Source organism: Corvus hawaiiensis, chromosome 22 (assembly GCF_020740725.1).
Source record: "Corvus hawaiiensis isolate bCorHaw1 chromosome 22, bCorHaw1.pri.cur, whole genome shotgun sequence".
NCBI classification, from domain to species: domain Eukaryota; kingdom Metazoa; phylum Chordata; class Aves; order Passeriformes; family Corvidae; genus Corvus; species Corvus hawaiiensis.
Window position 1 is genome coordinate 1,123,218 of NC_063234.1, and position 26,161 is coordinate 1,149,378.

General features: G+C 47.2%; 1 protein-coding gene across 3 annotated transcripts in view; it reads left to right on the top strand.

Annotated features, from left to right (window-relative positions):
- Nucleotides 1-10,671: 10,671 nt before the first annotated feature.
- The window catches only part of RERE (arginine-glutamic acid dipeptide repeats), a 177,384-nt gene continuing 161,894 nt past the window's right edge, over nucleotides 10,672-26,161 (top strand). For 2 of the 3 annotated variants that reach the window (XM_048326409.1, XM_048326413.1), the window contains exon 1: nucleotides 10,673-10,824. The gene's annotated coding sequence lies outside the window, so the exon portion shown is untranslated. Of the gene's footprint in view, nucleotides 10,825-26,161 lie in introns of all 3 variants that reach the window. The other variant, XM_048326414.1, reaches the window with a different exon arrangement.

Genomic DNA, 26,161 nt, shown 5'->3' on the forward strand with positions numbered 1-26,161 from the left:
CAACGTGTGTGGCTTGGAGTTCTTTGGAAGAGTCGGGGGAGCAGGGATTCCCACCTTTGCATCATGGAGTCATGGAATGATTTGGGTTGGAAGGGACCACCTTAAGGCTCATCTTACCCTTTTTCTTGTGGTTTGGAAAGAGTTTGTTGGGTGTCTGTCCCCATGGTGGTTCTGTTATGCTGTGTGGGCCCTGTCACAGGGACCAGAGTTGTGACCTGAGTCCATTCCCAGACAGGAAAAAACAAATTATTTACACAGCTGAGTGAGAGAGGATGCTGCTTATGGGTTTTTTTCCCGTAATGGCAGAGTAGTAAGAAAAGCCTTAATTTCCGATGCTTAATTTCCGATGCTTAATAATCCTTAATTCCCGAGCGGGGCTGGTGCTCCCTGGGACGGGCCCAGCACTGCCCCCCGGTGGGCGCGCCAGGCCTTGCACCGCATTGCCACAAACCGATTTTTGTCTCTTTTAACATTTTAAATCGCCGCGGTGGAAATGTTACAGCCAGCGATGCTGCAGGGCACGCGCCATCGTCTGCCTTAAAGAATATTCTCAGTTCTGGTGTGGGAATAATGAGGAAACAGCCTTCCCTGGGCACTTGGCAACTGTGTTCCCTTAGGAGATTTGGCTCCTCTTAAGAAGAACTTTGCTATAAATACCAAATTTACCAGCCCCAGCACAGGGCAAGGACCTCCTCTCTCCCACATTTGTCCTTTCCCCAGGCCTTGCTCTGAGCTGGTTGCACTCCGAGGCAGATTTGAAGCCCACTGCACTTCTCACACTTAGCTGATCTCTGAATTAGACCTGTTAAATGACTAAACCAGCTAATTACACACAAATCCTATCAAGGGATTTTTCTTCTCTCAAAGAGGCAGCTTGTGATATCTGCAGTGTGGTTGAGGAAGCTTTGTAGCAGAGCTGTGTTCAGGAGCACGAGCAGGGCTGGGCCTCACCTGGCACTTTGTAAGTGAAGTCCACATGTTCAACCCCCTTACCTGGGCCTCTATTTCCACCTGGTGCTTTTCTTTTAATAAGCATCAGAAAGCAAAAGGAGCTGGAAAATCAGGTCAGTGGTTGCCGTAAATCAACCAAGCCCCGAAGGGCAGTGAGGCTGTGATGAGTGAGGGGAGCAGGGCCTGGCACCTGGGCTGCTGTGCTTGTGTGCAGCCACATCAGCGTGGGGGGAAACCAGGCTGGGCTCCTGCTCTGTTCAGATCAATGGTTCAGTCCCAGCTCTGACAAAAGCCCCTTCCACTTGTGCTGGTTAACACTGCAAATGGAGCCGGGCATGAATTCATTATCGTTCACACCTTGTCAGATCGAGGTGGAGAGAACAGTTACAGGTCAATTACCAGGTGTGTGTGCCTTAAAATAAGCAGGAAATGGCAGGGTTAGAACATTGCTGGGGCTGTACAGCCCAAAGCTGCAGTCAGCTGCTGTTGAACCGTGTGTTCCTCCCTGCACCGGCGAATCAATCCCGCCGTGTCAGATGCTGTGCTCACCTGTCCCATCAAACCCCTTACATAAAGCTTTCAAGTTAGATCGCAGAGAGTATTTGGGCCAGATCAGCGAGGTGCTTCCAGCTGCAGAGGATTCAGGCTCTGCCTAATGAGGCTGCAGCGTTGAAAGGAGTCACTTGCAAAGGAAGAAAAGAGCCCCGAGTGGGGAAGTGCTGGAACGTGGGGCTGGGGTTTGTAGATAAGAATTTTAAGCGTGTTAGAGAAAAGTGAATGATTGGTAACGCTGTGTGTGTTTGGAGTGAGGGGAATAAGTGAATAGGGAACAAGATTTGATTGCTGAAAATCAAGCCCTAAGCCTGCAGTGCTGGAGAGGGGGAGAGCTGTGTCTGCTCCTTAATCAGGGCTCAGCTCCCGCTGCACAGCTCCTCACCTTTCTGCGCTGTCCCCACGGAGTTGGACTCGAAAGGCTGTGCTTTATCACAGAGAGCAAATGTGGCACAGCCAGTGGCTTTATTACTGCAATAATTTGCAGGGATGGCACTCCTTGGAGCAGAGGAGGCATCAGCTTAGCAAACATGAGCTGGGAGGCTGCTCTGAGAATAGCAGCCAGGCTTAAAAGCAGAGCTGTGGTGAGTGATGAGCAGAGGGGAGAGGCAGGTGGTGCTTTTGGGAGCTGTTCCGGTAACAGGATTTATAATGGAGTGATGCAAAGGAGTGGAGTGGGAAAGATCTCCCATTACCCCAGCTCTGTTTCTGGGTGTGTAGAGGTGGCTCTGCTCTGCAGCCCAGCCTACTCTTAGCAAGGATTTCCTCTGTTGGTTTCCAGGTATCGCACGGGCCCCGTCTCAGTGGGTTTGCTCTGGGTAGGGAGGAACGTTGCCATCCCTCAGTGATCTTGAGAAACCAGATGATTCAACATTTGGCCTTCCTGGTGGCAGTGAGGACATCACTCCCAGCCTCCCTCTCAGCAGCTGAGGCTGGGGCAGAGCTCTGCAGCCTGCCAGGACACCGAGGGTGGCCGTGACACTGGGACAGGGCTCGGAGCCAGCCCTGCCTGCCCCCAGCAGCTCTGGGGCTGTGGCCTCACGCTCCCTTTCACAGCAGGATTGAAAGGGCTGTGCCAGGCACCAGCTCAGGCCCACCACTCCCTTGGAAAGCTTTTATTGCTGTTCATTTGTATTGCAGGGTGAAATGATTTCCCTGTAGATAGGAGCTGTGGGTGGGTGTGAGAACGCAGGAACCCGGCTCTCTGAGCAGCTGGGAACGCCGCCTCTCCCTGCAGCTGCCTCCTGGGTCACCAGGATGGTGCTGGAGCTTTGGTCTGGTCCTTTCTGCAGGGAGAGAGACCCATTTGTGCTCCCTCTGCCAGTCCCCAAGAGGGAACCAGGTACCATCAGATCTGGAGCATTTTGCATGCACTGTGTGCTCCATGGATAGACCCTCTCAGAGACTGGAAGTGCAGGGTGTGGAGAAGGGGAACAAGAGGAAGAAATAAAGCCAAACCAGCTGCAGGCCTCAGTTCTGCTCGGAAAACCTGGAGATTAAAAAAAAAAAAAAAAAAAAAAAAAAAAAAAAAGGAAGGAAAAACCCCACCAAAAAACCAAGGAAGAGAACTGAGGAATGGAGGAAGAAAAGGGATTGAATAAAGAACTCAGATGATAAAAATGAGAGATACAAAATAAACTGTAAGGAAGAAAATAATCACAAGGCCCAGATGACTTCCTTGTGCCATGCTTGAAGTGAGTGTGTGGTGAAATCTCAGGCCTAAAGCACGAGGCACAGACTCAGCTCTGTCTGGAAACACGTTTAATCATCCAGGTGCCAGTTACAGGCTTAAGTTACAGGAGAGAGGAGGAATACGGGCTAATTCTGCAAAATAAAACCCTTGGACCAAGGCCAGGCAAGCTGACACCTTGCTGACAGCGGGGTCTGCAGGAGCAGCCCGGGGCCAGCCCCGGTTCAGCGTTCCCGGCCGATGGGGGCTGTCAGTGGCCACGGGGGGCCTGGGGGGGCCTGTGACGGGCACAGGGCATAGAGTTCCCTTGGAAAATGAGCTGGGAAAGCACCTGGGCTGGAGCAGTCCCAGAGCAGGATGCACGGTCCCAGCAAAACCCAAAGGGCAGATTTCCAGGTCTGAGCCTGTCCTCAGCCTCTCAACAGGAGAGGTGAACGGCTTTAGCAGGGCAGGCAGGCTTCTCTGTTACTGGACAAACCTTGAAATGCTCTTGCCCAGCAGTTTGGGGTGAGGGATATTAAGAACAAACCTCTCCAGTGGAGAGAGGCCCCACAGAGGAGCCGGAGGTTTGAGCCCTGCTCAGCCCCGGACACGCTCGGAGAGCTCGGCTCTGTTGTGTCCTTTCCCTGCTCCTCACTAGCCTCACCTGTCCCCAGGGATGGGTGACACTTTCCAGGGCAGTGGGGAGGATTCCTCAGTCGGTTTTGTACAGTGCTTTGAAGGCAACGAGTGCTGAGGGGAAAAAAGAGATGGTGCTTGAAATGGAAATGTTCCCACTGCTGTCGCTCTGTTTTCTCCCCTTTAGAAAAGTCCATTCACAGATGCCATCAAAGGCAGCAGTGTTGCAACACCAGGCAAACAGCAGCTACAAGGGGGAGGTGGGAGCCAGGCACCTCCTCCTGGAGGAGTAATGTGCAGTGCGAAGGACAAAAACGCAAATCTGAAATCAATCCATCTCTCCCTTGAATGCTTTGGTCATTTATAACAGCTCAAAGAGAATTCGGTCACTTAGGACAAGAAAGAGGATTGTAAATCCATTTACTGCTTCCTGCACTGGAGGAGAAGGGGTGGATCTACAGTGGGAATGCAGCAAGTGCCCAGCTGAGGTGTTCCACGTCAGCAATGTCAGAGCAAACCTCTCAACAGTCAGAAAGCACCAGGCCAGACCTGTCCAACAGCCCCTGCTTTGGGCTACTCTTCCCTCCCCCGGATGTCAGATTCAACTGGTTTTACATCTGCTTCTATTATGAGCACTCAGTCGATAATTGATTATGAGCAATCAATTGATATTAACTGTAAGAAATGTAGAAATGAGGCAGCTCTGTGCGTGTGCCTGGGGCTGACAGTGAATCCCCTCTACCAAAGCCCAGGGGTTTAGAAGGCATTGAAAACAGCCCCTCCTTGAGCGGTGTGAGATCCCCACCAGACCTTGCACAAGGCACCTTGTCCTTGTCCATGTGCCTCTGCAGGGCACGGCCTGATGGAAAACTGCTGTCGGAGAGGAGATTGAAAAGCCTCGAGATTTTGTGCGTGTGGCCACAGAGCTGGATGTGAACGTGCCCCTGTGTTTGTGTGGGTGAACGTGCGTGAACTCAGTGTCCAGTGGCTGCTCAGACACGAGGCTGGGAGGCTTGAAAGTGAAAAGGTACCTAAACCACACCAAAACCTCACCCCAAATCCCCTGGTGCTTGGATCCCTTTTCCATTTCCCTGCTTCAAAGGGCTGCTGTCAGTTTGTGATGTTGGTACAACCCGGCAGCTGTTTGGGATTGAAAGCCAGTTAGTTATATTTAATTCGTTTACCAGGTTTTATCGGGCATGTAAATCCCAGAACGGGTTCCTGGGTCTGTCCCTAGGTGTAAGCAGGACACAGAGCTGAGCACCAAGGAGTGATGCAATTAATCCCACTCATGAGGAAAGACTCATTAGTCATTTGCAGCTTCAGCACCGGTGCCTTTCAAGGTGCACAAATCTCTCGTTAGACACGTTTCATGTTCTGCAGATGCCATTTTGTCCCCTCTCCACATGCACTGGAACATGCCCAAGTATACAAAAATGAGAGGAGCGATTGTTAGGGCTGAAATTTTTTTGTTCCCTTTCAATGGGATTTTTTTTCCCTTTGCACGGCGCACATCCTGGGCTTTGATAAATGAGTCTCACCAGACACTGTGGTAAGCCAACCTCTGCTAATATTCATTATGCAGAACCCACTAGGAAATGGTCTGAGTCAGGGAAATGGAAAACCTTTAAAAGATAAAAAGGTTTTAAATTTTTTTTTAATTTAATGAGGAAACTAATTTATAACATTTTACATTTCTGGGATGTTTTAAAATATTCAAAATGTTAAACCCAGAAATTTCAGGGTTGCCTGTGCCGTGTGTTAGAAACCTGAGAATGGTCACACAGGAAATAGAGCTTTCCCCCCAAATTCCTGGGGTATTTGGGAGGTGTGTAGGGACATGGTTTGGTGGTGCACTGGGCAGGGTTAATGGCTGGACTGGATGATCTCAGAGGGCTTTTCCACCTAAATCATTCTGTGACCCATGTGTTCAAAACTTCCTAGCAGAATAGAATGGCTGAGCCAATACAGAGACCAGACACGTTGAGATGACAGCAAATGGACTCGAAGGTCACTGAGGATGTTCAAGGATCTGCAAGAAGCCCCCGAGGTGGGGCTGGGTGTGAAGGGGTCCCACGGACTCCCTGATCTCATTTCCATCCCAGGACAATCACCAGGAACTTCTCCCTCTCCCAGAGCCCCCTCGGGACACCAGGAGTGTCTGTGCCATGGTCACCTGCCAGCTCAGCCTGTCCTGCTGGGAACTTGCTCCTCCAGCCTCGGGGAAGTTGCATCAGACCAAGGAATAGCACAGGGCTTTCCATGGGCTCTGCTGAGCCCGTGTCATCTGCTGCTCCCTCGGGTGTGTGTGAATATGCCCAGACTGATTTAAATCTCATTTCCATTACTTCTGCTTTCATTGCAACCCATGCAGCCACTTTTAGACAGAGCTGTCTGTGTCCAGGAGGAGTTCACACACATGCAGAGCATTGGCCTTCCAGTGGGATGAGCCTTCCAAAAAATTCTCTGGTAATATCTGTGGAAATGAGATTTTAAATTCCTGAGATTTCTACGGTAAACAAAACAAAGCAGAAAACCCCCCCGAGCAAACAGTTTTCAGCTAAAGGGCTGGTATTCAGATATGACAAAGGGAAAGAAAGAATTTAATCCTTTTTTGTGAGTGGAGTTAGGTCATCTGTAAAAGCCTCTCAGAATATTATCTCCCGAGCTAATCGCTGTATTGACATTTGCCTGTTTCATTAGAGCTGAGTTTTTACTGCATTGCTGAGGTTACAACCTGACTCATCTGTCATGGTCAAGGACTGGTTTGTAATTTCATGACTGGAGAATTAAAAAAAACCCAAAACCTCCCTTATTTTAACCAGCTGCGTTGAAATAGTGTTCACAAAATTCTCAGTATTGGTGTTTTTTGACTTCATAGTTCCTAGTTAGGTTTTTTCCTCATAGATTTTTGTTTCAATTAGTTGGCAAAGTGACAATTATTAAAAAAAGAGCCAGGTTAAAACAGATTTGTAAAGAGATAATTAAAAACAGTTAAATACACCATATACACTGGCATATGGATGTCAGATAAAATAGGTGCAAGGGTTGACAAAGGGAGAAAGAACCACCCAGTGGAATTTTGCCACTGTTTGGTTTTGTTCCCCTGAAATGAAGACGGTGGAATGGTAACAGGTGGAACGCGGTGTGATTTTTCCATGACAACAACAACAACAACATCACAGTAATGATTTAAAGTTCCTGACGTGTCTTTGCCTCGGTGGATCCGGGGGTGTGCCCAGCAGAACTGAGCTCTGTGACTGAGCGCCGAGAGGGACAAACCAGGGCAGAACCCCCTGGGAGGGTGTGGGAGATGGGGGAGCAGCAGGAGGGGCAGGAGCAGGATGGGGAGCCAGGAGCATTCCCAGCTGGCAGCAGCAGCGCTTCAGAGCCAGAACACTCAGCAGCAACTCTGCTGCTCAGATCTTCAGAAATATCCAGGGGTAAGGAAAAGGAATGTGAGGATTAGCATTCTGTGTGGATACCCCGTGTGGCACGCTGGAATTCAGGTGTCTGTGTGGATTTGGCCAATTAGGCTCTCCCTGTGTCAGCAGTTTGACGCCTCCCGGGAGCGCTGGGAGACAGAGGCACAAAACATTCGGAGATTCAGACTCTGCCTTGCCAGAGACCTGCCAGGATCTCACAGGGACAATCTGCATGTACATCAAATGTTTTACATGTAGAATATAGGACGTGCCCACTCATCCACCATCAACCTCTCTCCACTTGGATGTGAACCACGAAAATCTGCAGTGACCACACAGAGGAACAAAGGTCTCTCTCAGCAGCATTTGGGTGTTCCTTGACCTTCCTTGTGTTAACTAAACCCCGTGGCTTTAGCTGGGAGAAGATTACAGGACAAGCTCTGTGGCTTTGTTTATTATTGTCCACAGGGAGAGCTGCATCTTTGCCAAAAAAAAGACAACCCAAAAAAAGCAGCAGCTTCAAGTGCTATTCCTGCAGCAATCCCCTGGCTGAGAACCAGACTCATAATTGGATCACTTGCTCGTGGTATGAGGATGTGGGTTTGCCTGCTAGGGCTGGCTGGGAATAATTTTGGGGGGTACACAGATGTTTATTATACAACAGAATTCCAGAATCCCAGACTGGTTTGGGTTCAAAAGGACCTTAAAGCCCATCCAGTGCCACCCCTGCCATGGGCAGGGACACCTTCCACTGTCCCAGGCTGCTCCAGCCCCAGTGTCCAGCCTGGCCTTGGGCACTGCCAGGGATCCAGGGGCAGCCACAGCTGCTCTGGGCACCCTGTGCCAGGGCCTGCCCACCCTCACAGCCAGGAATTCCTTCCCAATATCCAATCCAAACCTCCTGTCTGTCAGTGGGAAGCCATTGCCCCTTGTCCTGTCACTCCATCCCTTGTAAATCCTCTCTTTCCACCTTTCCTGTAGCTCCTTCAGGTCCTGGAAGGCCACAATTAGGTCACCCCAGAGGTTCTCTTTTCCAGGGTGTACAATCCCAATTCTCCCAGCCTTTCCTTGTGCCCCATCCTTCTAATCAAGGTGGTGGCCTCCTCTGGACTAGGATACACACATACATGCATACATTTATGAGGCTATGCCTCCCAAGAGTGCTGGGGTTTGTTTAACAACAAAATCTGGAATCAAAATGTTGTTTCTAATCCTTGTGTGGGGACTCCATCACCAGGGCAGAGGAGAGGAAAGAGGAAGAGAAAGGGAGAGAGGCTGCTGTGGAGAACTTTCCCATCACGGAGAGAGTGACTGGAAAAAGCTGAAGGCAAACCTGCCATCGTGGCAATTCGTGGAGATTTTAATGCAGACATCCAGAGGCCAAGGAACATGAAATTGTAATTAGTGCAGAAAATAGGAGAGATGGAATCAGGCTCTATCAAGGACAGCTTAAGTGTAGCTCCGAAATGGCTGCGTCAGACACTGAACTGATGGGCGTTTTTAGACGCTTATCTAAATTAGTTATTAGAACACAATCAGCTCTGTGTCTCACCCTCTGGTGGAAATGTCCCCGAAGTTATGCTGGGGATAAATTTGTCCTGCATGTTCAGGGCAAAGAACTGAATTCCTCTGATGTGCAGACCTCAGATCTCCTTGTGTGTTCCTTTCTCCTCAGTGAGAGCAGTTCCCACTTCCCCCTGCTAAAGGCAATAACAGCCTCAAACTTATCTCTGCAGCACCGCTGGAATCGACCACGAAGACAGTTTACAGAGACAGCAAACAGTTGGGGTTACACGAGTGTAATTGAGGGCAAAATCTGCCCTGACATATCCGAGAGCCTTTTCAGAAAGAAGATATAATTCCACATGAAAATGCTCAGATCCCTGGGAAGAATGTGTGACTTCCTGTACAGACATGTGATTTATTTTGCTGGCCTGTGGAGGAGAGGTGAGGTTAATGTTAAATAACAAGTTTGCTCTGTTTTCAGCTCTGGTACCTTCACATTATCTTGTCTAAATTGTGATAGCTCAGAGATGAAGAAGCCTGAAAAATCTCCTGAGTGACCAAGTGTTTTATTAATTGCTACTCGGTAATTTGGAATTCTGCTGTTGTGTCAACTTCCTCACTGCACAGAGCAGCAAGAAGCAGCATCAGCTGCTTATCCAGCAAAGCACTTATGCATAATCTTAACATTCAGTGCAAGGCCAGTAACAGCAGCTTAATGTGACTAACACAGAGCGTGAACCTACGAGGGCTGATGGACTGGAGCCACGGCACAGCCAAAAGCTTCTGACAGAGCCATAAAATTTTGTACCTTGCCTCCCAGTGAAGACATTTCAAACACATTTACTCGTAAGGTCGATAACTGTTCACTTATTCATGAGAACAACCCGGAGCAAACGCCTGCAGCCGGACACGTCCTGGACAGAGGGACACGGCTCCCACGGAGCAGCACCACAGCAGGGCTGCTCCACCCTGGCACCGGCCTCGGGCATCGGGATCGCCCTCACTGGGGCTGCCCCATCCCTGAGAACGTCCCAGGCCAGCTTGGACGGGCTGGGAGCAGCCTGGGACAGTGGGAAGGTGTGGGACAGGATATTCTTTAAAGTCCCTCTGAGCCAAGCCATTCAGCGGCTCTGTGAATTTCAGTCTTAAACTGCACCAGGCAAGGCTCAGGTTGGACCTTTGGGAGGCATTTGTTGTCCGGTTGGACCTTTGGAAAGTATTTGTTGTCAGGTTTGGAAATTCGGGAAGAATGTTTTCACGTAAAGGGTGATCAGACACCAGCAGGGGCTGCCCAGGGAGGTTTGGACTCCTCATGCCTGGAGGTGTCCAAGGAAGGCCTGGACGCGGCACTCGGTGCTCTGGGCTGGGGACAAGGCGGGGATAGCTCGTAAGCTGGACTTGACCCCGGAGGGTCTTTTCCAACCTCAACGACGCTGTGACTCCATGTCCGATGCCGGGGCAGGCACGGGCTGGGCTGGGAGCAGCGGGGCACAAAGACACCCCAAAACAACCCCTGTGATGCTCGGGACACAGAATCGTGACACCCACCCGCAGAAAGACGGGGGGAAACGGAGGAAGGGGGGGCGGAGAGGACGGCGGGGCCGGGGCGAAGCCGAGGGGAGCGGGGCCGGGCCGCGTCCCGCCCCTGCCGCGCCGCCGCCTTTGTGCCGGCGCAGCCTCCGCCTCCCTGCGCGTTTAAATCCCCTCCATCCCGCGCTGCCATTGGCCGGCCCCGCCCGCCGCGTCACGTGGCGCGGCGCGGCGGCCAATGGCGCGCGGCGATACTGGCGGGGCCCGCGGCCGGCGGCGTTGCTGGGTGCCCGCGGTGCGTGCGTGCGCGAGGGCAGGGGCGGGCGGGGGCAGCGCGGGACCGGACCTGCTCCTCCTCCTCCTCCTCCTCCTCCTCCTCCTCCTCCTCCTCCTCCTCCATCCCCTCCTTGTTCCCCGGGAAGATGCCCCTGGGCTGCCGCTGCTGAGGCACCGCGCGGGGTCCCCGCCGCTCGCTCCCCCCTCGCCGCCGCCGCCGCCGCTTTGTCCCGGCAGCGCCCCGGAGCCGCCGCGGATGGTGTAGAGCCCGCCGAGGTGGGTGGGCGGCGGGCGCGCCGCGGGGCTGTTGTGGCGGGGAGAGGCCGCGGGTGCCCGCGGGGAGGGAGCGAACTCCGGCGGGGATGCGGGGGGATGCTCGGGGGAGTCCCTCGGCGGAGTTCTGCCGGCTGGGGCTGGGCTGTGTGCCCTCGGGCTCTGTGTGCGTCTGGGGGTTATTTATTTATTTCCTTCGGGTTTCTTTATTTATTTCTTGATTTTTTTTTTTATCGCTCGTGTGTCGTGTCTGCCTGATGCTCCATAGAAATAATGTGCTCGGGAAAAGGCTTAACTTGTTAACCGTCTAAATAAAGGGGATGTAGATATGATTTAAATGCGCACACACAGGAGATAGACTTGGCTGTTTAAAAGGCACACTTGTTTTCGTGTGTGTAGGTATGGAATCCTGAAATGAAGATTTTATGCAAATTGATTTAATCATAACATTTTCAGTAGCATAGAAAGGGGTGGGGTTTTTCTTCTTTCCTTTTTTTTTTTTGTTTGTTTTGTTTTGTTTTGTTCCCATTTCTCTTTCCAAAGCGTGAAAAGAAGATGCTCAGAATCAGAAAAGTAGTAGGAGGTAGACAACATTGGAGGCTTCATTGCTGAAACTGACTGCTCAAGAAATTGCTGGGAAGAAAACAATATGATTCATTGTTGAGGTGTCTCTGCCCTTAGATTTATTTTTACAGGCTGCTTGCAGTTATTTTGGTTTGCTGAGTTCTTATGCTGAGTTTTTCCTCGAAGCAGCAGCATTCTTGGAGATGAGGAGCTCAGGAGGTTTTTATGCAGTCAGCAGGCTGCTGTCTGATGGCTGTTTACTCCTGGCTTACATTGGCCAATTATTGAAATCAAAGGTGTTATTTTGCTTGTGCACCAGTGCAGCTGAATTGAGGAGCTTCAGCCACTACTGCATCCTGTTAAAATTCAGTAAAAATGCTTTCTCAGAACAGATCTGAAGTGGCAATTCAGATAGTGTGCCTCTTCTAAAATGTGGGGTTTAACCAGATAAAAATGAACACTGTGTCAAAAGAAGTAGTTCTTGGTTGTGAAAGGCACATGCTGAATTTTTGAATAATGTGCAATGTACAACATTTTTGTTCTTGTATTGCCAGGCAAACATTTTGGGGTTTTCTTTTTTGTTGTTTGGGTGTTTTTTTTTTTTTTTTTTTTTTTTTTTTTTGTGCCCAGCTCCCTTAGAATTGAGAAATCCATGGTGGTTAAGAGGCGTGGAAACGTTTCTATGATAATAAAAGCACTTCTGGTAAAGACGTCTCATCCTGGTTTTCCTGCTCGAGTCTGTCCCATAAATGATGGAGGGGGTTGTCTCCGTGCCCGGTGTGGCCGAGGAGCGATTTTGGGTGTTTGTGGCCGAGGTCTGGAGGGAAGAGCAGGAGGTGGATGCACACAATGCCCGGGCTGGGAGCTCATTGTTCTTCTCTGCGCTGGCTGCCTTCGGGACTCTGCTCTCGCTCTCACGGCGCCTTTTTCTGCGGAGCAGTGGCAGACAGAGACCCAGAAGCGTTTCCTGCCCTTCCCTCCTTCCCCAGGATGGCCTTTCGGTCCCTCGGAGAAAGAAAACAGTAAATTAGAAGCTGAAGGGCGCCCAAACATTGTGTGCGTGCTGTGCTGGCGCTGCCGGCTCCGCGGCGTGAATGGAGCGGGAGCACACGAGGTGAGGCTGGGAAGTGCACTCCACTGAACCCGCGCAACTTTCCTTCGCTTCCTCCTCCTCCTGCCCCCCGCACGGACACCCCACCCGCTGGAAATAAAAGCTGCTGCTCTTCACACTCGTGTGTCACCTTTGGGTTTGGTCCGGAGGCGTGTGCTCGAGGGAAAATGCTGCCAGGGGAGGACACGCCAGATAAAAGCCTCGGGATGACAAAAGCAAGAGGAAGTGCAGAGGTTGACTTCAGTGTATGCACGGTCTCCCTTCCTGGTGGCTGTTTCAGGCTTTTGTTTTTCCAGCAGCATCTGTAAAAAGGCCCAAACCAGCTGCAGAATTGTAGGGTATCTGGAGCTGGAGTGGACCCATAGGATCACTGAGTGCAGCCCCTTCCTCCTCGCAGGGCTGTGGTTGTGCTGAGGGTGTAAAAGAGCAACTGCTGCACAAGGGGTTGAGATTTTGGGTTATTAGGCTGTTGAGGTATGGTAAAATCTCAGCTGGCTCACTGGTGACATCAGCTAGATGGTGATGCTGAGGTATGCAGAAGGGAGTGAAAAATAACATGGTTGTTGAGGAAAAGTTGCCAGTGTGCTGGATCCTCTGCAAAACAGGAAACAGTGACTGTCACAGTTGAATCATGAGGTCTCCAAGTTTTGGTTTTGACTCTTTAGCTGACTTCAGTGTGTAAGTGGGGTGAATGACTTCATTTTCCTTACCTGAGTAAAATGTGGTGGCTGCCTCTGGGTTGAGGACACTTTTTGGGTATTATTTCTCCTACTCCCAGCTCTGGTGTGGCCAGAGACTGTGGGCTGTTGTCTGCATGAGTGCTGTGGTGTGAGTTCAGAGGGGTACAGTGAGATACTTGTGCTGCCTCTCTGTGCCATGTGAATTTGTACTGTGCAGGGACTGAGGTGGGTAACTCTCCACCTGAACAAAGCTCCTGATACTCCTGTGTGAAATAGGGAGCATTTCTTGGGCAGAAAAGGTGAGTGGGGCTAGGAGAGACAGACCTGCCTTCCCCAGTCATTACTGGTGGATTAGCAAATGGTGATTTGTCTGCATCCAAGGATTTGTTGTACCTTAGTGGGGGTTGTTTGCATGCTGGGTCCTTCCTGTGGAGTTGTGGGTGCAGATTCAGGGCTGCCACAGCAAAAGGTGAGTAAGCAACAACATTCATGGGTTTGAAGAGATGTGGTGTTTGTAATTTTTGAAGCTGTGAACTTACGGAGCTATGTCAGGGGAGGTTTAGGTTGGATCTCAGGGAAAGGTTCTTCTCCCAGAGGGTGCTGGGCACTGCCCAGGCTCCCCAGGGAATGGGCACGGCCCCGAGGCTGCCAGAGCTCCAGGAGCCTTTGGACAGCGCTGCCAGGGATGCCCAGGGTGGGATTATTGGGGTGTCTGGGCAGGGCCAGGAGCTGGACTCTGATCCTTGTGGGACCCTTCCAGCTCAGGAGATTCTGTGATACTCTAATTGTTAACACTGGTTGCAGCTTAGGTGAGAACAAGGGCATTTTGATGCTGTACTTTAATAACTGACTTTTTAAAGTAACACTCAATCTGTGTAAATTTATTCTCACAGCTCCAAAATGCATCTCTCTGTTGCAGCCACGCTGGGTGGTTGTTTTGCCCATAAAGAACTTATTTCACTTTTGGGAGAGGAAGGGGAAACAGGTGTGCCAGGAGGGGTAATGGCCCTGCAGAAGGTGTGTTGTCCTCTCAGCAGCGCTGCTCATACCCTGGGATTGCCTGAGGGGAGCTCTGACTTCATTAGGAGCTGTGCTGAAGGACCCTGTAAGCCTCAGTGCCATGTTACACTCTGTGCTCTTGGTGTGTGAACACAGTACTTGAATTGTGCTTAATTTCTAGATGGAAAAATAATGACAATTGGAAAACAATTAGTTATTATGTGATCCTGAAATGAGATGAGGGAGCAAGTACGTAAATTAAGAAGGGGTGGCTGGGGTTGGAATTAACCATTAAAAAACCCAAACAAACTCAAAACAACCAACTCTCTAAGTTTCTAATGAGCTGGTGTTTGGGTTTTTTAGGTGGTGTCCTGGCTAGACTAACTATTTTTAATGTTCAGCTATTTTTCACTCTGGTTTCGCTATATATTGCAGTTGTCTCAGTTGCAGGAAGTCTAAACAAATCATCCTGCTTGACTTAAAGGGATGCATACTCTCTGATTTTAGCTCAGAGCTTAAATTTAAATCAATAGGCTTAAAATATGGCATACTTTTAAGTGAAACCTATCTTGGAACCATAACAGAACAAACCCGCTATTGATTGGAGACCTGTTTATTTCATGTGTAAAGCTGCCTGAAATGAAGTTTGCAGGTTACTGATGTGGAGCTGGTTTGTTGGAACAGGGAGATGGGGAGGTGTGCGAGACTGGCACGGGCACTGTGGAGGGTGGCAGAAGGAGGTGAGTGTGATTAGCTGCAGTTTGGGAATGGCTTTTCCAGCAAGCTGCTGGGAAGAAAATTTGTGCCCTCCTTGGAGTGATAGGAGGTGTTGGGGAGCAGGATCCACAAGGCAGCATTGTGCTCTGGCTGTGGGTTTTGCCAGCAGCGTTTTACACAAGCTTTGCTAATGTTGGTGGCTGTGCCCAACTGCTCCTTTCAGAGAGGCTGATGGGGGAACAAAGGAGCAAACAAGATATGAATGCTGCACTGGCTCCTTCTGCCTTCAGAGCCCACAGGGGCAAGGGCTTGCTGGAAGGGACTGAAAAGCACAAACAGATCGAAGTATTAGCCTGGCTGTGCCTGCCTCAATAGGTGTTGTGTGCTTCGGCTTTGGGTTTGTTTTTTAATGCAAATGTTTTTTTAGTTCACTGAGCATCCAGAATTGTACACTGACCTAGGGAAAAGTGAAACCAGCGTGGATACAAACATCACTTTTCCCTCTGTGCCCAGCAGGGATAATGATCACCTTTTTTTTTTTTTTTTTTTTTTTTTTGTGGAATTCTAAGAAACGAGTGTTTGGAATGCACTGTTGGAGCTGCTGGTGTTTCTCTGGATTCGAGACAGAAAGGGTTCTATTTGCATTTGGCATCTTGCTTCTATTAAAAGCATGATTCTGAAAATGTAGATCACTTTAGGTATTGCATAAATTTGATAGATTAAAAAGTAAGTTGTGGTGATTGAGTTATTGAAAAACGGGCGATTCTATGAATATGTAGGTTGTCTTTTGTTCTTCCTACAGAACACAGATGAGAGGCCAGTTCACATTATAAGATTCAGGATAAGTGGAAGAAAATGAGTGCTCGTTAATTTTGAGGTCTTAGTTAATCTATGTATTTAATCTACTTGTCTGTAATAAAAAAAAGTTACCGTGGTATTATTAATCCCTGGTACTGTGAGTCAATTTTGGCCTGTTTCAAATATGTAACAGGATTTCTCTTTTGTGATGATGGGTGTCCGTGGTCTTTTCTGGTACAGGCAGTGAGGGCTGGAGTGTAAATTTATTTTCCTGATCAGCAGAACTAATGAAGGTCCTGTTTTAATGTTGCTGCCGAGGAGACAGGAGCTTGTAAGTCCTGAAGTTTTCTCCCTCCATCCCTGTTGCCAGTGAAATCCTCTTTTTTCCACTGTCCTTCATAACAGTTGAGTGGGCAATAACGTGGCTGTGCCTACGGGCTCCTGGCTGCCAAGCAAAACTCCAAATGCTGCTTTCTGTCTGGCCAGGCCTTACTGGGGATGTAATTAATTAGAGAGTTTTTTCCTATCCATCTGCTGGCTTGCACAAAACTTTCAGGAATGTTGGTTATTGCTGAGATGACTGTCGTGGCAGGCTGGTTGGAAATTCATTATGCACTACAAGTTACTGGCATGAAATAAGAGAATCAGGGAGTTGGGGAGGGGGAAAGGGGGAAGTGAGGTGAATTGGGGAAGTTTGTTTTCTCTGAGGAAAAGGGATAAAGAAAGAGAAAGGAAGTTGTGTCATCCAGTGCTAATAAATATTTCTGTCTGGGTGATGAGCAGTGTCTCCTTTATGTTGGTCCTTTTCATGTGGCCAACTGGTTTGGGGTGGAAGCAGACAAGTTATTGGGCACTGGGCCCATCGTCCTGCAGATTTTCCTTCTTTTTTTTGGAGGTCTTTGTAAGTATTGTCGGTGTCAGCTGCTCCGGGAGCGGCCATAACTGTTGGTAAAATACATAGGAGAAACATTCTTGTCATATGTTATACTGAAAATGAATAAAACCAGTAAGGAGCAGAATTTCTTACCAGTGGGAAGTCACTGTTAAAACTTTCAGAAAACCAAGCCTTTTGGTTTGATATCAATGTGTGTTTGTACCATTTTCCCCACAAATGTCAGCGTTAGACACACAGCAGGTGTTCACTGCTCTGACAGCACGTGGAAGGTGCCAGTTTCCCTTCCCTGCAGGACAGGTGAGCTCCAGCAGCCCTTTCGTGTCTGTCCTGTAGGAAATGGCTCTGGACACGACACTTGGAGTGCCTGTGACTCCTGGGATCTCAGCCCTGCATTCAGAGCTTGGCTCAGCAGACTTTAGCACTGCTTGTTCCGTAGCCACCCATGTATAGCATAAACTGACACATGGTCTCATTCTAACTAATATCTTTAAAATTTTAACAGAAAATGAACCAGAGGGGCCTTTTCTTTATTGCTGCTGAGATCACAGTGGTCTGGAGGGGGCTGGCAGGACTGCACCGTGTTTTAAACCTGAGCACCTACAGTAATTGTGTGGTTGCACTGCAGTGTAAAGCAGGGTGATCTAGACTTGAGTGTTTAGGTGTGGTGAAATAGAGCTTTAAGCCAGAATATGATGGTTTCTGTCAAAACTTACTATTTTGGCAACCAGTTTATTCCCTGGTTTAAAGAAAATGGCAAATTCAGTTAGTAATTAACTATGTGTTATAGGGTGTTAGGGGATCAGCAGCTTTGTGCTAAATATCAAAGCTATTAAATATATGCATTTAAGGATTATAAGTCTTCTTAAACAAGGGCATATATGGCAGTAGTCTGCTGATGCCAACATCCACAAGGGACTGGAATACATGGTGCTGATGCTAAAATTCCTCTTTATCTTTTCCTTGATTTAGGAGTCTTCGTTCATGCATGTTAACATGAAAAGTGTCATGAATATGAAAGACGAAAGTGCCCTAGATCATGGAACTCTAGTGCTTTAAGGGTTGTATTTCCCTGAGAAATACCCAGTAAAAAATGGTGGCGTCAGACAATTGGGACCTTCAGGTGGGCTTTGAATGAAGAAAGAACACTTGGCATACGGGGAGGTTCATCAGAGCAGTTGCTTCCTGCTTTGGGTGAATGAAACACACAATTTAACAGTGGTTGTGTCCTTTGGTACCTGGTGCTGCCGTGCCAGGGAGGTACGGCTTGGGTAAGAAGGAATGCAGTGTCTCCATTAAAGAGCTTCTGATGAGGTCGGTGCAGGAGACTTAAACACTTAATCCTCATTTCTACAAACTGGGAGTGAGATGCAGGAAATCTAATTTATGTCTCTAAGGTCATTCATTTTCATGAAACTTAATAGACCTGGCTCTGACTGCTCCTTAAACCACTGAATTATGTTACTCGCCTTCCAGTGTTAACCCTGAATATGAGAATCTTTACTCAATGATTCAACAAACCTATTTACCTATACACTTAGATTCCTGAGAGTCAAATGCCCAGCTAGTGACTCATCAGGAAATAACTGGTTTACCCCCTTGATTTGCCCCTTGTGTCTGTGGCTGGTCAGGGAAACCTTGCTCTCGGAAGAAAACTTAGGCAGAATCCAGGTTCTCTTCTGCTCTGCTGAAACAGTCCTGGCTGCTGTTTGAATGCTTCATCAGAGTTCTGAGATACTGGAGGGCAGCAGGTGAAAAGGCAGTGGTGCACATAGTCTGGTAATCTGAAGGTTATTTTTTAATTGTACTAATACCTAGGGAGGTTCTTGATTTATCAGTGACACGTTCCTGTATCTCACATGCCCTTTAGTAGGTCACTAGAAATGTAACATGTTTATTTTATACCTCTACGTAGATTTTTTCATAATTCTGCCCAATTTCCCCACTGTAGACTTTGAGATTCTCCCTGTTCTGCTTTTTGGTGATTCATGTGAGTGTTTGAGGATGTTTCTTTTTCCCTGAGTCTCAGTCCCTGTCTCAGCTCACCTTCCGGGGCTGGCTTTGTTAAACAGCCTGTAAACAGCATATCTGCTCATTCTTCTGGCTGGAAAAAGTCATTTGATTCTTATTTCCTGCTTGTCTTCATGCTGAATAGCCCCAGTCCTTCATTGTTGGGTTTTATTGTGTAACTGCTTCTCTTTGCATGGCTGCGATGTGTGAGCAGTGGAACTGCTGCGCTCGTGTTCTCCGGGCCCGTCACCGCTCTCTGCAGCCCTGCCTCAATTAACGCGCTCTTCCCTGCGCTAATTAGTCATCAAATAACTCCTTCCGCAGCTTTTGTCCCAAAGTACGAGTTTAGCAAGATGTGGAAAGTAATTACTTTTGTGTATGTTTAGTCAAGTCTTCGGAGTCCCCAGAAGTTACAGCCGCGCTTTTCCTTGCTGGGCCTGTTCTGATGCACAGGTTGGATATTCCTGGGGAGAAGCGAAGGCTGGGAGGGGTTCTTAGTGACTCTCTTGTTTATGCCATTGTTTGAAATTGAGCATGTTTCCTGTATTAAATCCCGGTGATAGTATAATTAGGTAATATGTTTAATTCCTGGAGATGATAAAGAGTCAGGGTACAAGCAGACAACAGGAGAGACTGGGACGATTACAGGTGGTTAATTCCTGACAAGAATTTAGATGTTGGTATCACAATATTTGGGTTGTGCTCCAGACACTCAAAAACCTCACAAAACTCATTTCATGACCTTGAGCTGAGTAACTCGTTGCAGTTGTGTTCTTCTGCTTACGAAACAAGGTGTGAGGGTACTTTGTTATCAGCGAGTTTTATAGTTGTTAGGCAATAAGAAAGTGCCAATTTTCTGTGTCTGTTTACTCTGCTAATCTAAAAGTGTATGTTTAACCTAGTTAAACAGGACGTTTCCTTTTCGCAGTGATCATGAAACAGGTAGTTAATGCTTTAAAAATATAAATATATATATATAAAATGGTATATTTCATCAAAACATCACTGAGCTCTCTTCCATGTCACTACAGATCACCACGTTCTCACTGTACCTTTTGGGTTTAAGACATAGTTCTTTTACTTAAAAGCCTAATTCTGATGGCAACTGCATGTTGTATCTTTGCATTTGCTATTTTGTGTCCTGATGTATCTATTTGGTATTACTTGTCCATAGCAAAGTCGTTTAGGATCTTGCCATAGCAGCAGCTGTAGAGAATATCTAATTCCTTGGTATTGAATGGAAATTATTCTTATTGTTTTTTAAATGCCTCTTCTGTTAGATGCCAAATTTGCGCTATATTAATTTTTTTTTTCCTTAAAAGTTTTAGAATAAATTTCTGGTTTGCTGTTTTCCGTGGCTTTCAGGAAATGTAAATTTCTGAAAAGATAAAAATCTTTTAGGCTGTAATTCTTGTCCTGAATGGAGTTGGCCTTTAAAATAAGCTTTGTAGGAATAACTGTAACTTCTTGCCCTTGGTTTATGTATTTGTGCTTTCAGTGGAGAAGAAAGATGAGGCAGGACAGCTCTGAGCATTCCTGATGCAGAGCCCTGCCCTTGGTGCCCCTCTGGATCCTGATGGGCTCTTGGCTCCTGCAGAGAGCATTTCCCAATCACTGCTGGAAACACTCTCTGAGGAACCTTCTCTCTGCCTCCTGAAAGCGAATGGAGCTGGGATTTCACTTTCAGGTGCACAGAGGTGAAGTTATGAATGCTGAATGAGCCTTCCAAGATGGGAAGAGGTGGAGTCACCTGTGAGGAAGCTGAGGAAAGCCCGAGGGGTATTTCCTATGTATGTGTTTGGTTTTAATAAAAATATGTTCTGTAGAATCCAGTTCAGTAGGAACATAATTTGCACCTCATTTAAATAAGGTTCTTTAAATCAGTCTGTGGTCCAGTGGGTGTATGAAGAATCAAATCTGTGTTCTCTCTTCCCTGGGGAGAGGAAGGGCGGGCTTCGGGGAGGAAAATTAGGCAAAAGAGATTAATACTTGCAGTGCAGGAAACACTGATCCCTCTGTGATCTTAAGTTTCTGTTTGAAGTCCAACCAGGTCTATTCTCTGTGTGCCTGGATGTGTTTTTGAGCTGCCTTTCTGTCTGGTCTGTGATTAGGGGAGAGGTGGTGGCTGTAGCGAGCTGGTGTCACAAGTAAAACCAAAATACTCCTTAGACTTTAAAATAAAACAGACATCACACAAACAATTATCAGGGAGCATGGCTGGGGGGAGGAGGGTTTCCTTCTGTTGTGGGTGTACTTAGGCATGTGCATGAGTTTGCCTGATTTCTTGAATGTGACTTATTTTTTTCCTCCAAGCTGGTTTTTTTTTTTTTTTGGTTTTTTTTTTGAGAGACAATAAAGACAAGGTTCACTGTGTTCATTTTCCACATTATGATGATACAGAAAGACACCAGACTTAAAAGGTACCTTAAAAGTACCTCCTGGCAGCAGCAAAGCCCTTGTCTCCAGTGCTCAGGCAAATGCCTCCATGACAAAAAATACTTTAAATTTTGAAAGGAGTGGATTTTTGTGTGGGCAGAACCTATTTGGGTAGCATCAGGCATCCCTCGGAGATTGCTGCCTGCTTAGTTCCTTGATGTTCGCAGTTCTCAGGTCATCAGTTCCTACTTGCAGAAATAGGACTTCAGGGGCCAGTCATCCATAGCACAGTTTGACTTCTGCAGCTGTGGAAAAATGTCTCGTGTTTCAAAAGACTGCAGATGTTAAGTGTTTGTCAGGGGGAGCTTGCCGAGCGTGGCACGTGCCTGATGTGCTTGCTCTGGTGACTTGATTAGCTATGAATTTGGACTGCAGATAAATTGGCTGTCAGGGAGGGCTGCAAGTGTTGTCTCTATAGCACTGTGCAATTTGTATGGTGGTTTTATTTAAGCCACTGGTATCAAAACAAACCTTGAGTGCTCTGGGGACCGAACACTGCCTGAATCGGGAGCTTTCACATTAGTGAGAAACTGCTTAGGGATGGAGGGTGCACTGGGAGCCCCACATTTGGGGGTGTAGCCCTGGGTAGTGAAATGCATCAAACCATTTAAGAGGAGGGAGCTGGTAAATGCTGTTAGAGTGCAACATTTAAAGGGGTTGCCTTCCACATGTGAAAGACCTTCCTCTGAGCAGCAGCACCCTCCCCATGCCTCCAGGAGCTGGAAATCTATCGGAATTGCATTTGTCTGCTACGATTAGTGGAGTGTATTCCTGAAAGGATAAAGCCTTTGTACAGTCTGGCTTTTTTTGATGATCCCGAGCTTGAGGAAACCTACATTTCTCTGGAGTGGTAACTCATTCAGCTGTGTCTAAAATTTGATTCTCTCTTGTAGGAGGCAAAAATATTTGCTATGCCTTTAGCTCTCAGTGAAGTGTCAGAGCTGAAACATGTTTAAAGGAATCTGTGTTAGATCACAAGGTTTAATTTTGCTTGCTTGTGCACTTTTTTTCCTCCAGCATGGGATTTCTTGTTATTTTCTTGGTGTGAGAAAGAGCTCTTACAGTGCCTTTCACCATGGCACAGTCTCATCCAAAAGAAAAATGGGGAAAAAAAAAATTGAAAACTTATGGGTTTGGGGAATGTGCTCCTCTCACAGCTCACCTACACATCACTTCATTCATGTGTGTCAGGAGAGTTCATCAGAGATATTTTTGCTCATCTGTGTTAAAGAGAATTCCTTTTGTGACTCTGAGTAAAAGCTCAGAGTTACACAGCTGGTGTTTGAGGTAAGAAAGTGATTCAGGTTTGGGACACAGGTAGGTGCCACTTGTGTGTTTGTGGTAGTTTGACTGTTAGCACCACATGGTGGAGTAAAATTTTGGACTTCATTATTCTCAGAGCAGTGAGGAGTTGGATACACCCGTAACCACTGAGCGTCCATCGAGTGGCCAGTGTTGGCCTGCCTCGACTGGTTGTTGCTTGCCACAGGTATGAGGCAGTGACTGTGGTCAAAGTAAGCAGAAAAAGCTTTCTGGAGGCTCTCAGGCAGCTTAAAATATTTCTGACTGGGTTTAGGAGAAGGGGAAAGAGCTGTGGAGATGGTTATTAGGGGAGCTTGGGAGTGCAAGTTGTATTTATTGGACACAAGCCAACTCTTAAACAGAACTGTAAAGACCTGTGCTCTGATCAGCTTTTGAATGTGGAAAGAGCTCCCCGGTCTGAATTACAGGGCTCTGGTTAAATGATTACATGAGGTATGTTTAAAAATAGCAAATGTCTTTTATGTCCAGTCAAATAAGGTTCTTGGCAGTCAAATGAAATCTGTGTTGACTTCCATCTGACAGCCAAGTGACTCAAATTCTATGTTTCCTAAAGGAAAATGGCTTTTTTTTTTTTTTTCAGTTTCCGATTAATTCCATTGTAGCCTGTAACAAGAAATGATCTTGTACTGGATTTTCTGTATAAAAGTAGGATCCATAACTCTGGAAGCAGGCTTTAGTTCAGCTATTTAGAACAGGGGGGTTTTAAATGCTGTGCTAAGGCAAGTTAGAATTTGCAAGGGCTCTTTTTGCAGTGGGAAATGGTCTGTTGAATGCTTCTCCAGTGTGTTCCTGTGCACTTCAGTTTGCCAGATTAACAGAGCTATTAATAATAGCCACTCCTGCTCCTTCAGCGTGAAAGAGTTGGTAAGCATGGAGCTCTATGTAGTTTGTATTTTTAATTAAACTTGTACTGGGATTATCTTGTATTACCAGCTACCTTCTAGAAGATTATGTTCATAAAAGGTTCATGAGTTGTTAAGTGGAAGAGATTAAAGTGATTGTTGGCGTGTTAGTAGAATTATTTGTTGCCTACACAGCATTTGTTCATAGCTTTAATTTGCCAGTAATGGCAGACAAGTAAAATGCAAGCATCTGACTTCTAAAATCTACACTAGCTGACAAAACCAGGCCGTATTTCAGAGTGATTGTCTTTTTTATTATTATTCTTTTAATGTGATGTTTGGTTGTTTAGAAATATTGAGTGGAAGAATATTGTTTTCAGTGTTTTCGGCGCTCTTACATTCTGGTGATGCTCTTAATGGTGTGACCAGAAATGTATTTTATTAAAAAATGGAAAACCACTTAAAGTGTGGAGGGGATAAAGGAGCACAAAGAACTGATGAGCAGATGCCGAAGAAGATGGTTTCTATTATAGTGGACTTGTAAATCCTTGCTGTGTTGGTCATTTAATCAATATAGGAGAGGTGTTGTAGGGATCCTGTGCTTAGGGAGATAATGGCTTTAAATGCAGTGCTTAGGATGATTTTATGCATCCAAATCTGTTTAGAATGAACTGTGAAATAGGTCGCAGCAGTAATGAAGAATACAGTGGGTGTCTCTGCTGTTATCAAAACCCATTAGCAAGTTGTGCTGTGCCTGAATGCCTCTCATTGTAGTGCTCTGGATTCATCCCGGCGCAGGGAGTGCCTGCCCTCATTCTGGGCAGGATGAACAGTGCCTGTGTGCTTTAGCAACAATGACGGTACAGTGTGAACAAACATCTGCTGGGCTTTAATAATGGATACCGGGCAGGTTGGGGAACTCCGGGCTGCAGTTGCGTGTGTTTTAGCCCCAGCAAGTTCAAACAAACAGGGCAAGCTTACACTGTGTGATTCTGCACAGATATTCTGTGGAAATGTGACTTCTTATTTTGAAAGATGATCTGTGGGTTGAATTTTTGTGTGCAGTGTGTTCATGGATAGAGTAAACCCAGTTTCCAGTGCCTTCAATGGTGCTGCAGGAACGTATTGCACTGTTCTGCTCTGGATGTGTTGCAAAAAAGACATTTTCCCCTCTCCTTTCTAACAAGAAGTTCCCCTGTAGTTTGGATCTGTGTGGCTGGGGACAGGAGCAGGCTGGGCTGCTGCCTCCTGGCAGGCTTGTGCCAGAGCTGCAATGCCAGCGCTGCTCCCAGCTCCACGTCACCCCTGGCTCTGTCACAGGCTGGTCCCCCGCTCTCCAGCGTGGAGATGCTCAAGATGATTAAGGATTCTGATGTTAATTGCTCTTCGGTTGCCAAAAACGTATTCTGTTAACAATATGTCCGGTTCCTGTTCCTGCAGCTCTGCCTGTGCCTGGGGTGAGGCTGCTCTGTGCTGGCACTGCAAAGGTGCCTGCCTTGTGCTCAGGGGTCGTGTCCAGGGTGTGGCTTGAACTGGAAAGCTCACACACCACTGACCATTCCCGGGCTGCTCTTTGGAGCTGGGAAAACACAGCTCCTGTCTGGAGCAACCTGCAAACCCAGATTTTCATGGCCAAGCTTGTGAGAAATGCATCACTGTGTTTTGAAACATAACCCCTTGGTTTCTTAATGCTCCTCCAGCTAGGCAGTATATTCAGGGTAGTATCTGGTATATAGGCCAGTCACCACATGGTGGCAATTTTCTCAGGAAAGGAACTCGTGTGGGTAGAAAGCCTGAACTTCCCTTGCTCAAACACGAAGAATGCAAGTGTGCTTTAAGTTAGGATGTGAACTACATTGATGGCTCTGTTCTCCATATGTGGTGAGTTTGAGAAGGTCTGTAGATCACAGGAGACTGTCAAGAAACTAACACTAGCTCTGTCCTTGAATTCAGTATTTCATGCATGTCTAGCTGGTAAAATGGTAATGCAATTTTTTCAATTATAAAGGCTTAGCAAGGCTTAGAGATGATTTTCTGAGATTCTAAAATATGTACTATTTAATACATAATGCAAAAGGAAAAGCTGGTTTCTTAATGTAAGAACACGAAAATGGAACCAGCTGCAACGTTATGCCACCCTGATGCAGCTTTGATGCTACACTTTTAGCAGGGGATTAAATATTGATACCTCTTTCTGCCCCCTCACCTCCCAGTACACTTAAAGCTTTTGCAGTTGTTTTTTAAGTGTTTATAGAAGAGCTGGTCAAATTTCTGTAGCTTTTCCCACTAGATTTTTGTGAAGTATTAAGAGTTTGTTTGTAGTTTAGGGGGAAGAATGTATGAGCAATTCTCTTCTATAAATACATGAATCTGTTGGTGAGCAAGAGAACTGCAGGCCTTTGTAAGCTCCACTGAAACACATTTGTATGGGTAAGAAGGAGCATGATGTCCCTTGGCTGCAGCAACATCAGACCCCAGATCAAGTAAACAGTATATGAAATTAAACTATAAAATGGAAAATAAATGTGTAATTATATCACAAATGAAAGACAGATGTGAGGAACCCAGGGATTACACGGGCTGGTATGAAAACCATGCAACAGTCTGATGTTTGTTTGAACCATATGTTAGCTCTCAAGTGTGAGTTACATCCCACTGAAACTGTTCAGGATGCTGGGGAAAAGTTCCTGTACTGCCAGGGATTAGGAAAGTGGGGAGGTTAAGAGGAGATTTATAAGGCTGTTGGAATATTCTGCTAGGAGTGGAAACACTAAGTTCAGCAGGGCAAGGAGCTGCCTGCCAGGGTTACGGGGCTGGCTCCCAGCAGCAGCCGGCTCAGGGACAGTTCTCACTGTGGTTCTGTTGGCCTCTGAGGCTGAGCAGCTCCATGTAGCCCTCGGACTTAGCTTAGTCCATCCCCAAACATCTCAACATCCATAAGGTAACTTGTATTTCTGGCACGGATTCA